The sequence below is a fragment of the Puma concolor genome, chromosome B4 (genome assembly GCF_028749965.1).
Source record: "Puma concolor isolate L17-30 chromosome B4, mPumCon1.1.hap2, whole genome shotgun sequence".
Lineage (NCBI taxonomy): Eukaryota > Metazoa > Chordata > Mammalia > Carnivora > Felidae > Puma > Puma concolor.
Window position 1 is genome coordinate 91,573,218 of NC_141673.1, and position 15,537 is coordinate 91,588,754.

Sequence of the window (15,537 nt, forward strand, 5' to 3'; positions counted from 1 at the left end):
CATGATGAAATGGTTTCCAAGTTCTCTGGGAGGCCTGGAGTTAGAATGTGAAATGCAGACACTCAACCAGGTGCACTAGGAGCAAAAGTCCCTAATAGATGTGGAGGAACAAAGTCAGTGGATGTCAGTAAGTAGGAGGGACATAGGCAGTAGAACAAGATGTCACAGGGTTCTGAAGAGTAGAGTTGAAGTATGAACTGTTGTTTAAGTATAAAGCATTAGAAATGAATGACCTGTAAGGCAGTGGCAGTCTGGTGAATGTTAACCTTGCCTCCTGTTCCTTGGTATGTGGGGTGTGAGAGAATGAACAATTTCCAGAGGAGGGCTTCAAAGGAGCAGGTCGTTGGGGAGAACCAGGTTTCCCTTTAGGAAAAGGAAGTGAAGGAAGGCTAAAGAATTCAACAACCCATCTTGTATAGATTAAATCTCATCTGGAAAATAGTGCCTTTCCCTATATTTTACGACTTGGAATTTCCGTCATTCTTCTTATATTGAGGGGGCATGGAATACAAAACACTAGTTAATTCTGATCTAGCTCTTAAAATTAGCTGTTTAATTTAAATACCTTAGTACTGTTTAAATAACAATATATTAGTATGTTTATAGTAAACAATTTCAGGCACATCAAAGTTATATTTTTATACTATGAGACTATTCTGGGGTGCCTGGGTGGCTCAGTCGTTTAAACATCTGACTCTTGGTTTTGGCCATGAGGTCATGATCTCACAGTTGGTGCCTTGGATCCCTGCATCAGGCTCTGCACTGTCAGTGTGAAGCCTGCTTGGGATTCTGTCTCTCTCCCCTTTGCTTCTCCCCCACTCGCACTATCTCTGTCTTTCTCAAAATAAATAAACTTAAAAAAATAAAAGAATATGAGACTATTCTTTAAAAGGATTTATATTTGTGAAACATTATATATTTTCATTATAAAGTACCCACAATAGATTGTTCTCTGTTATTTCAAACTGTCTATAGAATAAAACCATGAACAGTTACATAACTAGGCTAAATTTCATAGTATCCTGATCCACAATCATTTGGATTACTTTATTTTATCTGACACAGGAACTTAACCCTTAAATATTTTCTTGGAAAACAATAATAGTCCTTGGGAAAATTCTAGGGGCTAAACATAGTTCTATGAAGCTAAAGTAAATTGCTTTTCTACCCTATCCTCCAATATATAAATTTTTATGTTTGACTTTTTAAAAATCTGTGTCTAGACATTTTTAAATTTTTTTAAATGTTTATTTATTTATTTTTGAGAGAGGGAGAGAGATAGAGAGCGAACAGGGGAGGGGCAGAGAGAGAGAGGGAGACAGAATCCCAAGCAGGCTCCGTGCCATTAACACAGAGCCCAATGTGGGGCTCAAACCCACCAACCATGAGATCACGACCTGAGCCGAAACCAAGAGTTGGATGCTTAACCAACTGAGCTACCCAGGCGTCCCTGTGTTTAGGCATTTTTAAAATAAATTTAAATATATTGGGGCACCTGGGTGTCTAAGTTGTTAAATGCCCAACTCTTGATTTTTGCTCAGGTCAAGATCTCTTGGTCATGGGATCGAGTCCCCCACTTTGGACTCCCCCCTAAGCATGGAGCCTGCTTGGGATTATCTCCCTCCCTCTCTGCCCCTCCCTTACTCTCTCTTTGCATGCTCTCTCTCTCAAAATAAGTAACTAAAACATCAAAAAAAACCACTATAAGATATTTATTTACTTATTTATTTATTGTCATATTTATTTCCATCTAGTTTAAGCTTCATTGCTACATGCTAATATAGCTTAGCCAAATTTTCCAAACATGCAAAAGTTTATCCTTTCTGTAAATATTTGTTATAAGGAAATCAAAAACAGTTTCTTCTTTGGGGGAACTCTAATGTGGATCTGAAACTAAAGTGGTAAATAGTTTTATCTCACAAATGAAATCTCATTACATGGTAGTAGCTTTCCAGGACATGGTTTGAGGAGAATTGTGTGGGTGAGCAAAGCTCAGGGAGTGATAATGCCCTGTTACCAAGGTCTGCCCTTATGCAGAAGAGGAGAGTGGAGACATGCATGCCATATGGTATCCATTCCTGTTCTAGTAGCTAGAAACATGTCCATGTTTTTCACCAAATACAGTCAGACTTCTAGGTGAATTAAATGTTTAAAATATTATGGGTTTGAAGAAATGTCTACTTAGTGATATTTTACCATTAGTGCAAGATATAAGTTCTCAAGAAATATAACTTCAACTGAATCTTTGAGAGAGTTTTTGCTATGATAAATTTGATTTGAATATGATTTAGAGAAAGTGCCTAGAAATTTTTAAAAAGACAAGTGTAGGTAAAACCATTACAATGTAATCATAGTGGTAATTGTAATGCTTCTAAGGACATGCTTATTGTATCAACTCCTACACCACAAGGCATTTCTTTAAAATATGTGTGTTCCATTTAAAACATACATCTGAAAGGCATACATAATATTATTTACTGCATAGGAGCTACAACAATAAGAATGCATTTAAAAATCAACATAGTATAAGAGTTAAGTGAATTAGTATTGTTAAAAAGAAAACAGCCCAAAATGATGTCACTTTGACCTAGTTTCCAAACCAGGGCTTCATACCTAATATAATTGCAATTTCAGTCTCTCCCGGAAATGTGGTCTTAACTGGTCAGCCAGGAATTTTTCCATCAGCACCAATGCTTAAAACCCTCTCCATTCCTTCCCACCCTAAAAGGAAGACTAGGTAATCTGCATAAGAACCCTAGCCTTTCACCCAGGGGAAGCAGCTTTGCTTGAAACAATTATTTTATTTTGCTAATAATTTTCTTGCCCCACCCTCCTTGTATAAAAACTGTCCATTTTGTACAACTCCCCAAAGCACCCCTCAGTTTGCTACATGGGGTGCTGCCTGATTTATGAATTGTTTGATAAAGCCAATTAGATCTTTAAAATTTACTTGGTTGAGTTTTTGTTATTGAACAGTATATAAAGGTTAAATGAAAAAAAAATAAACAGTAAGGCAAAATCAGAACATTTTAAAACATCCTGAGAAGCTTATAAATTATAGCAATAAAAGTTGGTTGACAGACTGTGAGTTTAGTAAATGAGTTCAGTTCCCTAATCTCAGAATAATAATAATAAAATAAATTGGGGTTTTTAAGATCAGTCCAGTTACTTTTTTTAGAATGGTGTCTGGCTGGTAGTATGTGATTTTAAAAATTAATATTAAAAAAATTAAAAAAACAAACAATATCTATTTGCAGTTTCACAGTACCAGCAAAAAGGACTGACAACCATTCATGTGATCACCCCAATTTTCAACATATGGAAGTCAAAGTAGATCAAACTGAAATAGAAGGGAAAAAATGGCTGGCACTTGCTTTGTTACCTGAAGGAGAATAAATCTGCCAGTTTAAAAAAAGGTAAGGAGATGACTCATTTCCCTGCTACTGCCTGACTCAGTTCGAGGTTCTGATCAGCTCTCCTTACAACCCAAAAGGGGATATCTGTACCAGGGCTGTTCTACCATACCCCTTTTTGCATGTTTTCTAAAACTAAAATTTGCATTAATGCAAATATCCAGAGGCTACAATGGCTAAGCATTTAGTTTACTACATCTGGGAAAAGGAGATGAGAGAGTCCCATGAGAAAGTGCAAAAGTAGATATTTTTTGGCAGAAGGACTGTATATTGATTAGAATTACCTAGAAATATGTTTACCTTCTCAAAGTGGTCAACCAGAAAACAAAACAAGATAGATGAAGTCCAGAATTTAGTGAAATTGGCTATTAGTGACCAGTAACTGTGTTCGCATTTACTGTTCCTCTAGCTGAAAACTTAACAAACGTGTTCTAACAGCAACCAGATAAAAAAAGGGGGAAGTAGAAACAGCTAAAGATATTATTTATGAGTAATCAGTGGAGAAAACCTTCATTCCTAAAAGGTGAGTAATTGCGAAAAAAAATCAACACAGAAGATGTGAAAATATTTTGTAAGAAATAAAATGTTTAGCAATCAAGACACAAAAGGAAAAATTACTTTTGAAAAATATATGCTATAGTATACCTAAGTAAATTGTATAAAAACTTAAGTTTGGGGCACCTGGGTGGCTTAGTTGGTTAAGAATATTACTTCAGCTCAGGTCATAATCTTGCGGTTCCTGAGTTTGAGCCCTGCATAGGGCTCTGTGCTGACAGCTCAGAGCCTGGAGCCTGCTTAGGATTCTGTGTCTCCCTCTCTCTTTGCCCTTCCCCTGCTCATACGCTGTCTCTCTCTCCTTCCAAAAAAAATAAACATTAATAAACATTAAACATTAAACGTTAATAAAAAACTTAAGCTATTTTTTATAAAATGAAGGAACCATGTGTTTGATTAAATACAATGTGAAAATAATATACAAAATAATATAGCAATAAAATGCATCATAAAAATGTAGAAGAAATTGGATGAAAGGGAGATGTTAATTAAAAAAGAGCTTAATGATCTATTGAAATGTAAGAAACTAAAAGTTTAGTCTCACATTAAAAACATTATTCATGGGGTGCCCAAGTGGCTCACTCAGTTAGGCCTCTGAGTTCAGCTCAGGTCACGATCTCGCTTCATGAGTTTGAGTCCCACGTGGGGCTCTGTGCTGACCGCTCAGCCTGTTTCAGATTCCTTGTCCCTCCCCCGCCCCTGCTCTGCCCCTCTCCCGCTAGCGCTCTCTCTTTCTCTCAAAATTAAATAAACATTAAGAAAATTGGTTAATATGGACTAAGTCTTAGTAATTATTGCAAACATAATTTTAAATATGATAATTTAAAAAATTATTTGGTATTAATAAACTAGATGAAAAATCATAGACTATTTCATCAGAAACTGAAAGGTGTGCTAAATTTTCTGTTTTACAAGAGGAAAGAGGATTAAATAATGCTGTTTCCTTTTCACTGGTGATTAAAATAATAAGTTCATATATACTTTTTAATAAATATATATAATTGTTATGTATTATAGAGACTTATTAGTTGAAGACAAATGGCATGTATAATTTCCAGAACACTGGAAGAGTCAAAATTGGATGACATTTACATTATAATCATCAGGGAAATAGGAAATTAAAAGTTACGTGTTAAGAACAGAAAACAGAATGAGACAGGATCAATTGCATTTCTAATGACAGTAAATATAAGCATCTAGTTGGATTAAAAGTCATCATTCAAAAAATATATCCTCAATTGTGTAATTTCTGCAACAAAAACATAAAAAACATCAAAGCAAATTTAAAAGTGTTTCCAAGTATGTTACTCAAACATACACACACTATATTCTCACACACACACACACACACACACACACACAAACACACAAAACACAAAATTAGACAAGATAGTCAATATTGGTGTCTAGTACCAGAAATCAATATAGGACAAAAAGTATCAAGAACATTTTATTGCAATTTCTAAAGAAATTATAATAAATGTGGGCATTTATGTATAAAAAAAGTGTGTGTGTGTGTATATGCATATGTACTTCTTAAAAAGTGAATTAATGGACACTTCTGGGATTTTATATCCAACTCAATTTATTAATATTAAATTTTATAATTATATTTTATAATTTTTCTTTCATAATCTGATCAAGATGAATCATTGAACAAATAGTACATGAATAAATCATAGCAGAAATTAATTTTGGATTTGCTGTTTTTAACCATTCATTTTTTAAATGGTAACTATAAATGAAAAAAACATAATTAAACAGATAAAAAATAATTTGCACATGCTAACAACCAAAGTTTATTTAATGAAGAAATGCTATGAACTTTCTCCTTCAAATCAAGAATAGGATAACTATTTCTTCTGGCAAATTATTGTAGAAATATAGCCAAACAATAAGACACACTATTTCCAGATGAGAAGATACAAAATTTAAAAATTTAAATATATTTTTGAAGAATTCATACATTTTATTTAATCCCCTTATTTGGGAAATTAATGAGCCAATTCTAAGTCACTTTTGGTAAAGAAAATGATGGAAAAAATATTAGTAGGGACTTGCATATGAAAAATGATACGCATTTTATTTTTTTATGTTTACTTTTAAAAAAAATTTATGTTTATTTATTTTTGAGAGAGAGGGACAGAGCATGAGTAGGGGAGGGGCAGAGAGAGGGAGACACAAAATCTGAAGCTGGCTCCAGGCTCTGAACTGTCAGCACAGAGCCAGACGCAGGGCTCAAACCCACAAACTGTGAGATCATGACCTGAACCGAAGTCAGATGTTTAACCGACTGAGCCACCCAGGCGCCCCAAATAATACACACTTTAAAGACATAATAATTAAAACAATATACCAACTGATTGGTTATAGACATATGTGTCAAAGAAACTAAAAAGAAAATGTATGAATCAACCATAGCATATATCAATTTTTAGGTTAAGTTAGACATGAAGGAAATAGTAGGTTGCTTAATAGATGTATCTGGGCAGGCACAGTTAATCACCTGGATAAAAAATCTAAACACCATTAAATATGGATTACAATTATGAAGTAAGTTCTATAGGGAATAAAGATCTAAAAGGTGGAATCATGAAAATACTGTATCAGTGTTTTCTAAACCACTATGAAGCACAAGTTTGTCATTTGTTATGGAAGTTGTCAGAAAAAAATGTCCAAATTGTTTGAGAGATGCTGAGTTACACTAAGGTAAGCATGTTTTTGTTGGTTTGCTTTAATATAAAAATACATAGAGATTTTACTATGCTTTGTAAAATGTCAAGAAAGGACTACAGTTAGCAGTACTTTAAAAGTGGCTTATTCAGGATACTCTTTTGAGAACACTTTTGTTTTGGTTAGGACTCTTGGTCACAAGTGGCAGAAAATGCAAAAGGGAATATGATGTGAACTAAGAGCATGAACAACTGTCACAACTAAGCCTCTCTTTCTCTCTTGAAGTTCTTTCTCTCTAAATACATTGGTTTCTATATTTTCTACAGAAAAATGGACTTTTTTCTCTCCAGGAGGGGAATATGGGTAGAGACTTGGGGAAACATGTTTTTCTGCATAGCAAACGATGTCAGTTTAAAAATTAAGAGCAGGAATCTAGTTGATCTACCTTGGATCAAATGCACATCTTTTGGGTTAATCACAGGGATCAGTGGTAAGCAGAGGGTGAAGACTGGACCATGAGCCTAACTCTATATTCTGTTAACAGGAGAATGAAAGCCCAGAGACCTAAGCCACACTCATTAATATTTTCTAGAAGATTGTCCATCAGAATGTATTCTGCTAAGTACTGATTAGGAATAAAAAGACATAATTTAATAATTTCAGTAATTTCAAACATTTATTGAGTGCTAACTTAGAATGTGCAAAAGCATTATTCTAAGTGCTTTGTTTTTAACTTATTTATTCCTCATACAAAACTTATGATGGCCTTATGATGGTCTTTTGACTAGGCATTATCAGTTTCTTCATTTTAGAGGAAATTGAGGCACGAAGCATTTAAGCATCTTTAAGAGCTTATACAGCTAGGAAGTGGAAGAGTTGGAATCAACTTTTACAATTAGAAAAAAGGATTATTATATTTTAAGATATCAACTCAACAACCCGCTCTTGGTAATGATTTTGCTATAGTTTTTTGGAAAACAAATGTTTTAAGAAATTGATTGGCAGTAACATAAAGCATGAAGTGAAAAAATAATTACTTGGTATTGCATTGTATAAAGATTAGCAAGCCAAGTACTGTACCCCTATATATCAGGACTATTTCTAGGCTTGATTTTTTATTTTGGACACTACTTATGGTTTTATGATTTTAAGGGATAGTATATGTATTACTCATTTGTTATAGTTAACAATAGAAAACTATTTGGTAACTCTCAAGTAGAGATTTAAAAATGATTTGAAATAGCAAAGATATTTGGTTGGCAAAGTAATTAGAAATTGATACAAATTAATGGAAATTAACACAAATATTGACATGACAGTTTACTAAAGTGGAATGCTTTACCAACAAAAAGGGCAAATATGTGAACACTGAGTAAAAGGGAAACTATGGTAAGTAGTTTGAAAGGTATAGGGAAGGCCTCCACCCTGTTCTGTGTCTCAGAGATCAGAAAAAAAATTTCCTGTTGTGTGAGTTCTGCTCTTTGAGGCAATCGGTGTTTGTCTTCTTATTCATAAAATGAAAGTGTGGGTATATTGAACCCCTATTCTGTCAGTCACTGGAGAGGACACTGGAGAGATGACCTTGAGTGGAGATAAGACTATGGTCTTCTTTTTATGGTGCTGAAAATCCTGAGAATAATATAGGAAAGTAATTTTGAATGCTATATGCATGTTACAAAAAGAGGGTTTCTTTCCTTCTTCAATTTTGAGACTCCAACCAAGTGAAAATAATGAGCTATAAAGTAGTAGTAGTAGGGGGTGGCTAATCATGGTGAATTACATCAAAGAGGGTACAGTGTTCTTATACAAAATCACTGTAAGTTTGAAACAAAGATTAAAAACCTCCTGACAGCAGCTTTTGCTGAGGATGTATGTGTTTGAGCGTGTGTGTGTGTGTGTGTGTGTGTGTGTGTGTGTGTGTGTGTGCATGTGTGCACGCTCGTATGTGTGTGTAATAATGTATTCAGATAATCTGAAACTAGGTATGGGTGTATGGAATTATTTTGAGTTCCTTAGACTTGGATAAATTAAAAGCTCATTGCAAACTAGAAAATAGGGCACATCGGAGGGGATTCAGCCAGAGTCTAATTGATCAGAGTACAGATCAAAAGAAAACACATATCATTAATTTCTCTGGATTAACATTTTCTTCTTAAAGGTTGAATATATAGCCATGCATGTGTACATGCAAACATATAGACACATGCACACACATACACACACACATAATGAATAAGTAACCAATCTAATGCTTATAGAATAATTTCAGTATGTGGGAGAAAAACATCATTATGAAGACTGTGAGAAAGAATTCTCCAAATAATTGAAGAAAAGGGTTACTGAGTGAGCAAGCGTGCAGACATCCCATGCATGCTTTTAGAGAACAGGCTATTAGTTTCAAAAGGTACAGGAGAAAAAAAGTGGTGACACTGATTTCAATTAGCTAAAGACAAATACTTTGCCATGGTCCATCTGACCATATATTCCAGCCTTCACTATGAGCTAAGTAGACATCTTTCTATCTCAGTGTTTACCTAAAAGGTAGGGTGTTGATGAGAAAATGTTCTGGAACAACAGATCTGAATAGAGGTGGTCTGCTCACATAGCTAATTTTCCTGGTTTCCTTCATATACAATCTTTTAAGAATGAGCTGTCTCAGAAAGAATCACTGCTATTCAGAGATGCACAGCTATAAGAAAGTAATCAGCATGAGACCTAAGCAAAAATATCCAAACAAAAGAGGGAGCCAACATGATCATGAAAAAAATCAGACAAGGAACATAAGCCAATAATTCAGCAAAACTGTTTTTTAAGAAGTAGAACAAAATGAAAACCTGTTCTCATAAGGAAATAACGAGTAAGGTTGTAGTATATATGTGGGTAATTCTCTAACATTGGCTGTATAAACAATAATAATTGCTAATTTAGAGATCAAAATAGACTAGATATAATTAAATACTAGACCACAAGGCTAGTATTTGGGGCTGGGTGATCCAAATTTTGAAAGATATTTGTATTGTCCAGGAGGAAGTATAGATATAGACAACTTTAGATTTTTCAGAAATGCATGTTAAATTTTTAGATGTAACCAGTAAGATAATAGAGGGTATATCTTTCTACAGCAGAAAGAGGGAAGGAAATGAAAGCAATTGCAACAACCCTTGATCAGTTTGGAAGAAGGTCCAGTGGTTTCAGGAAAATATAGAAAATTGTACAAATATAAGTGTTCTTTAAAATGGTAGAAATTAAAATGTATCAGAAGCACATAAATGTAAATGGTCTGAATATATTACATAAAATCTATAGATTGTTACTTTGTGTTAAAAAAGAAAAAAAGCCAATCAGACATACTAGATACGCAAGTATAAGGATTGCTTAAAATTAAAAGGACAGGAAAAGATATTCCAGGCAAATAGTAACAATAATAACAACAGAACTAGTGTAGTCATGTTGAAAAGAACCCAAACAGGCCTACCTGCAAAAAAACTTATCTGGAGGAGAAAAGGAGCACTTTATAGAAATAAAAGATTCACTTCACCTTGTCGGTATGTGAGATATGTATGTACTAAAAATAATTCATTACAAATTCATACCATTACACATTATAGTGCTATAAGAGAAAATGACAAATCCACCTTCATAATTAAATGATTTCATTGAAATCTTACATGATTTATAGATCAATTAGATAAAATGTCATTAAACATGTAGACGATTTGAAAAAATAAGCTTTATGTAATGAGCATATGTAGAATATTGCATTCAATTAATGAAAATTACATATTCTTTTCAAGGACAAGTATAGCTTATGGAAATTGACCATAGATTCTGTGAATTTTAACATAATTCAAAGTCAGCATTACACATACTATTCCTTCTGACCCCAGTATATACTTAACTATCAATAAAAAGATAATTTACAAAATAATTCATAAGTTTTAACTTAAAAACATTTCTATATAACTCAAGAGGAAAAAAATCACAAAAAAATGGAAAATATTTAGAAATACAAAATAAAGTTCTGAGGAAAAAAACATTTTGTGTAAATTAAGAGTTCAGAGGTATACATCACCCTTATTTTGTAGCAGAAAATAATTCTTGAAAATATTCCATCCAACAGAAAAATAAATCATAACTGATAACTTAAAAGTGGACAAGTTGTGTCATAAAAGGACTACTGCCAAGAGCTGATAACAATTAAAACAGATTTATGCCTAAATAATTATAAGGATTCATTTTTGCTATGATTATCTGTGTATCCTTTAATCAGATAATAAATTTGGGAAAAAGTTAATAATTTAGTTAGACATCCAATGCAATATATTTCTAGACAGGAAATGAAACTACTTTTTCTTTCTAAACTCCAAGAGAATTCTATTGCACTGTTTGCTTACTTGAAGAGGGCTTCCTCACGGTGAAAATGATCCCAGCTCGGAGACAAAAAAAAAGTGAAATCATGGCCTGGAGGCTGACACTGGCAACGCACTAGCTTGTTCATTCAGTGAATCAGGTAACTCATCTACATAACGTGATCCTTTCCATAGACACTGGACGAAGCTATCTTTTTGCCAGCTCAGACACGGTTACTATTTCCTTATGCTCAATTCACAGACTTGCTTTCTCCGCAGAGCAGGTGGCAAGTAGATGGGTAGAGTATGAGTAGCATGTTATGGAAAGAGCCTTAAGTTGGAATAAGAAAAACTTGATTCAAATCCAAGCTCTTAATGACGTTAATAATGACATAGGTGACGTTCTTCATAACGTAAATGACATCTGTTCTTTAAGCTCTCTCTGAATCTGTTACCTGATATACAGTGTTACATTAGACAATGCATTTTAAAAGCTGTGCACCATATGCAAGTTACATTTTATAATTACTTTTTTAAAGTGGGGCGTATCACTTCTGTCTTTAATCGTAAGTGCCAGAAATCTATTTGTTTGCCAGGCTCGAAAGTGGGGGGGCAATTGGGACACATATGGGTTCATGCCGGCCTTCAGTGAGCTGTCAGTACAGAGGCAGGCAGACAGGACAGGGCCGGAGCCCAGCATGGAGTGACAGAACAGAAAGGAAACAGCTGCTTTTCTCCAACAGGAACTCCAGTCAGTTTGAAACCCATATGTTAAGAATATCTACCCTTCATTTAATAAGAATTTCCTTTTGGAGTCATCATCAGCATGCAGCCTTGTAGACTACTGGCACTAGCAACAAGATACTGAAGAAAATGTGCACAAAGGAAAGGTCCACCAGCAGACGTGACTGAAATTGGCTCAAGACTCTGACGGACATAAAAGTGAGCAGTGAGGAAATGACAAAGGGATATGATATCAAGGCAATCTGTAGGGTCAGCCAAAGAGACAGAGAGAAAAGAGGGAGAGAAGTAACGAGGGAGGGAGAGAAGGGATAATCAAGGCACAATCAGTTCTTCAGGAAGTATTTATCTTCTGGAGAGTATTTACAAACTTACTCAGATCTTAAACTCCTCTACCGTTTAAGTTTCACGATACGATTAAGGAGCTGCTTTGCCTCAGCAGTACATTTGAATTCAAATATTCTTCTATGTATTTGGTTAAGTACAGGAGGTTTATTTGTTTCCGTGTCTTACCTGAAGCATACATCTTCCTGAAATGAAACATGATCTCATTTCTTTGCAAGAGTGAAATATGCTCATACAAGCTAAAACACTTCTATTTCAAGGGAACATTATGCTTCCTCTGAAAGCTTTTATTCCTGTTTGGCAGGTTTGGCTTGTTTGGGAATCTATTTTTCATCAAACCCTGGAGGGCTATATGGAAAGAAGGAGTTTACATAATGAATACAGGATTTAAGCACACAACAATGAATTAGCTTCTCTGTGCTAAACAGAATTTGTGCCAAGCGATACTTAGCAACAATATGGAAACAAAAATATATTTTTGAAAAAAGTGGGTAAGGCGAGCATATTTCTCCATTTTTTTCCTTCATATTATCATGCATTTGAATGTGGGAGTGGGTGGGGGACAGGGAACAAGGGATTTCAATTCGCGGGAGCAGAAGTGAACCCTTGAAAATGCTACTTTAGCCATTCTGTGAGTTTGACTATCGAGTTATTTTCCTTATTTCATTAAGATTTGATGTGTTTTCTTTTCTCAGGTTTAGGAAAATGTCAGTTTTGTTTTCTCAACTTTAAGACCATAGTAAATTTCAATTTTTAAAGTATTTCTTATTATCTAATCATACTTCAAAGAAACAGAAATAAAAGGAATATTTAAAAGGTTAACAAGAAAATACATGTGGGTAGTTTGTTGTTATTGTTTCTGTATGCTACCGTTGAAAATGAGCGATGAGTGTGGAAATTTTGTGGCAACCCATAAAATTATCTAATTGGATCCAGGAACTAGGTTTAGCCAGAAGCATGCTTACTTTATTGGAGAAGGTCTTAGCAACCAAAATTATGTTGGGTCACTTTTTGGTTACCAGAATATATTATAGGATCCTCACTTTCTTCTTTTTTTTGCTTTCTTTTAATTTTGTATTAGTTTTTTTTTAAGGCGGGATTTCTTGGATAGAAGGATGGAGAACAGAAAATTGAGAATTTCATTCACTCTCAGTGCTGCTTATGAAAAGATATTTATGATAGTTCAAAATGTACACCCTCCCTTCATATTCCTTTCCTTAGAGAGAAACATAAGTGTGAGAGATTAACACAAATTGGAAACTTAGCCTGGAAATGGAAGGTGACAAGGGTTGCACCTTTATATTTTAGTCATAACCTAGACTGCAATTCTTAACTTTGAGATTCTGGAGAGGTAGAAGGGTTTAAAAATAGCTTTATATGCAGTGATCTTTCCTGAACACATTTATGCTAAACACTCACTATCTCTTTGCATTGATTCTTGGAATGAGCCACTAATTTTTAAGAAAATACTCCCTTGAAAAATTGGGAATTTTTGTACCTTCAAGTCTCTTATCCTAGGTTAGAGTAGACTCATGTACATTGCAGGAGAAGCTAAGAGGAGAGCTGAACGGTTTTGAAAAGGAACAATCTAATCTTGGTAGAACTGAAAGATTAAGGCTAGCTCAGTTTGATAGTCATTATTTATTAACAAGAACGGGTACCAAAGTGTACCTTGTACTTGGTTTTCTTTGAAAATATGCCCTTCAGTACCATCCGTTTCCTCACTTAACATGTATGCTTACCTATTTCAGTAGAACTTTTAATTAAAAATAAAATGAGATGGACAATTGTGCTATTTCTATCATTTACTTTTTCGTGGTTTTCTTCTATGCCTGCTACTTTAAACAGGTAAAACCTAGTGTCTTACAGAGTAGTCTACTCATTTTTCAGGCAAAGCATTTAAGACAACATGAGCAGCCTGTGGTGCTGAAATTGCAAGTCTTTGGGGGAAAAAGGCAATCTCTACAGTGTTTCTTCCATTTCCTGTGTGTTGTGTTAATATTACTTTGGGTTATTTTGTCTATGCTTTTTTTTTTTTTTAAATAAAATGCAAAGTTAAAAAGTGTTAGAAACAAGAGTTTTAAGTGTCTTGGTGGATAGACTCCTAAAACTTCCCCTGCTCACGGCATTAAGAAATTAATGTCCAAGTACATATAAACTACTTTTTCTAGATGTGTTTATTCCCCCCCCCCACACACACACACACTTTAAAGTAAATGTAATTTATTTGTTCCAAATGCTTTTATTTTAATTTTTTTTAATTTTTAAAGTTTTTTAAATGTCTTAATTTTTAGAAAATACATTCCAAGCTAGGTTCTTTAAGTATCCTTGGTAGTCAGCCTGCAGTCTTGCCTCAAACCTGGACAAGACTGACTTAATAAGATTGAATTGAACAGTAATCTTGACATTTCAATCCAGAGCATTATGGTTCACAACCTTGAGGCAACGTGCAGGTTTCATATATGCTTAGTATTTGCCCTACCCTTCATTCCTCTTAATATTATTTACATAAACCCTTTTGAAAATAGGACCTCACTTATGAAGTCAAGAATTCTGATAGAGTATCTACTGGGTGCTTAGCACCTGCTTGGTACTAGGTACAGTCTGATAAACAAGACTGGCAACGTCCCAGCTTTCATGGAGCTTACAATTCCTTCCCCCAGCCCTGTTGCCTAGTACAGCGATTTGAACCCAGTTAGTACCTCACTGGAAAACAAATGAAGGCATTTGCTGATATGATAAAGTTATTTGTATATTCCTACTTCAAATATTAGGAAACTGACAAAGGGAAGGCTTCGAGCAAGTCATTTTGAAATTAAGTCCTAGTTGCATTGCTGCTATATGAAAAGTAAATTGCTTATTCTTTCATCCACTTTAGCTTGGTGTTAGGGAAAAAGTATATCAATACAATATGAAGTCTTTTTAAAGTTAGAACTCTCAGGCCTTCAAAAATAGTATTTGTTTAAAATCTAGTATAAAAGAGAAATTGATATTGATATTGATATTTCCAAACTTTACACCAACTATGTTTTTTGATATTCTTTGTGAAATTAATCCAAGCATTTTGTTCTAAGGGATTATTCAATTACTAAAGAATAAACACAAATGAAAGGTTCATTAAAGAGTATTCACTTGGAATAAAATACATTTTTAACAATACCTGCTCTACTAGGGTGCCTGTTGTTCATTAGTAGCACTGGTGCATGCTGTGGATTGTTAAACATCATCCCAAACTTTTTCCTCCTGTACTTGTCTGACTACTGATTCTGAAAACCTTAAAGTGACATTGCCCATGTACCTTGCAGCCAGGAGTCAAGATGAGAATTAGTTTCTACCAAGAAGATGTTTTCAAACAAACTTTAAAAGGTGAAAGCAAGGAATATTTATGTTGCCCTGTATTTTCTTTTCTCCTGGCAAGCAAGCTCTTGGTTTCTAAAGCAATACTCCAGTGTGTCCCTTCC

At 34.3% G+C, this 15,537-nt stretch overlaps 1 protein-coding gene and 1 long non-coding RNA gene across 8 annotated transcripts in view; one reads left to right on the forward strand and one right to left on the reverse strand.

Moving 5' to 3' along the window:
• PIK3C2G (phosphatidylinositol-4-phosphate 3-kinase catalytic subunit type 2 gamma) overlaps nucleotides 1–15,537 on the reverse strand; it is a 539,869-nt gene that overhangs the window by 339,162 nt on the left and 185,170 nt on the right. For 3 of the 5 annotated variants that reach the window (XM_086713961.1, XM_086713960.1, XM_086713958.1), the window contains exon 1: nucleotides 12,245–12,306. The exons of 1 other annotated variant lie outside the window; for it this stretch is intronic. The gene's annotated coding sequence lies outside the window, so the exon portion shown is untranslated. Of the gene's footprint in view, nucleotides 1–11,035; nucleotides 11,353–12,244; nucleotides 12,307–15,537 lie in introns of those variants that run through there. One more of the 5 variants, XM_086713959.1, reaches the window with a different exon arrangement.
• Nucleotides 12,221–15,537, forward strand: part of LOC147579296 (uncharacterized) — a 121,434-nt gene continuing 118,117 nt past the window's right edge. For 2 of the 3 annotated variants that reach the window (XR_015253781.1, XR_015253779.1), the window contains exon 1: nucleotides 12,591–12,707. This is a non-coding gene — a long non-coding RNA (uncharacterized LOC147579296). Of the gene's footprint in view, nucleotides 12,568–12,590; nucleotides 12,708–15,537 lie in introns of those variants that run through there. The other variant, XR_015253782.1, reaches the window with a different exon arrangement.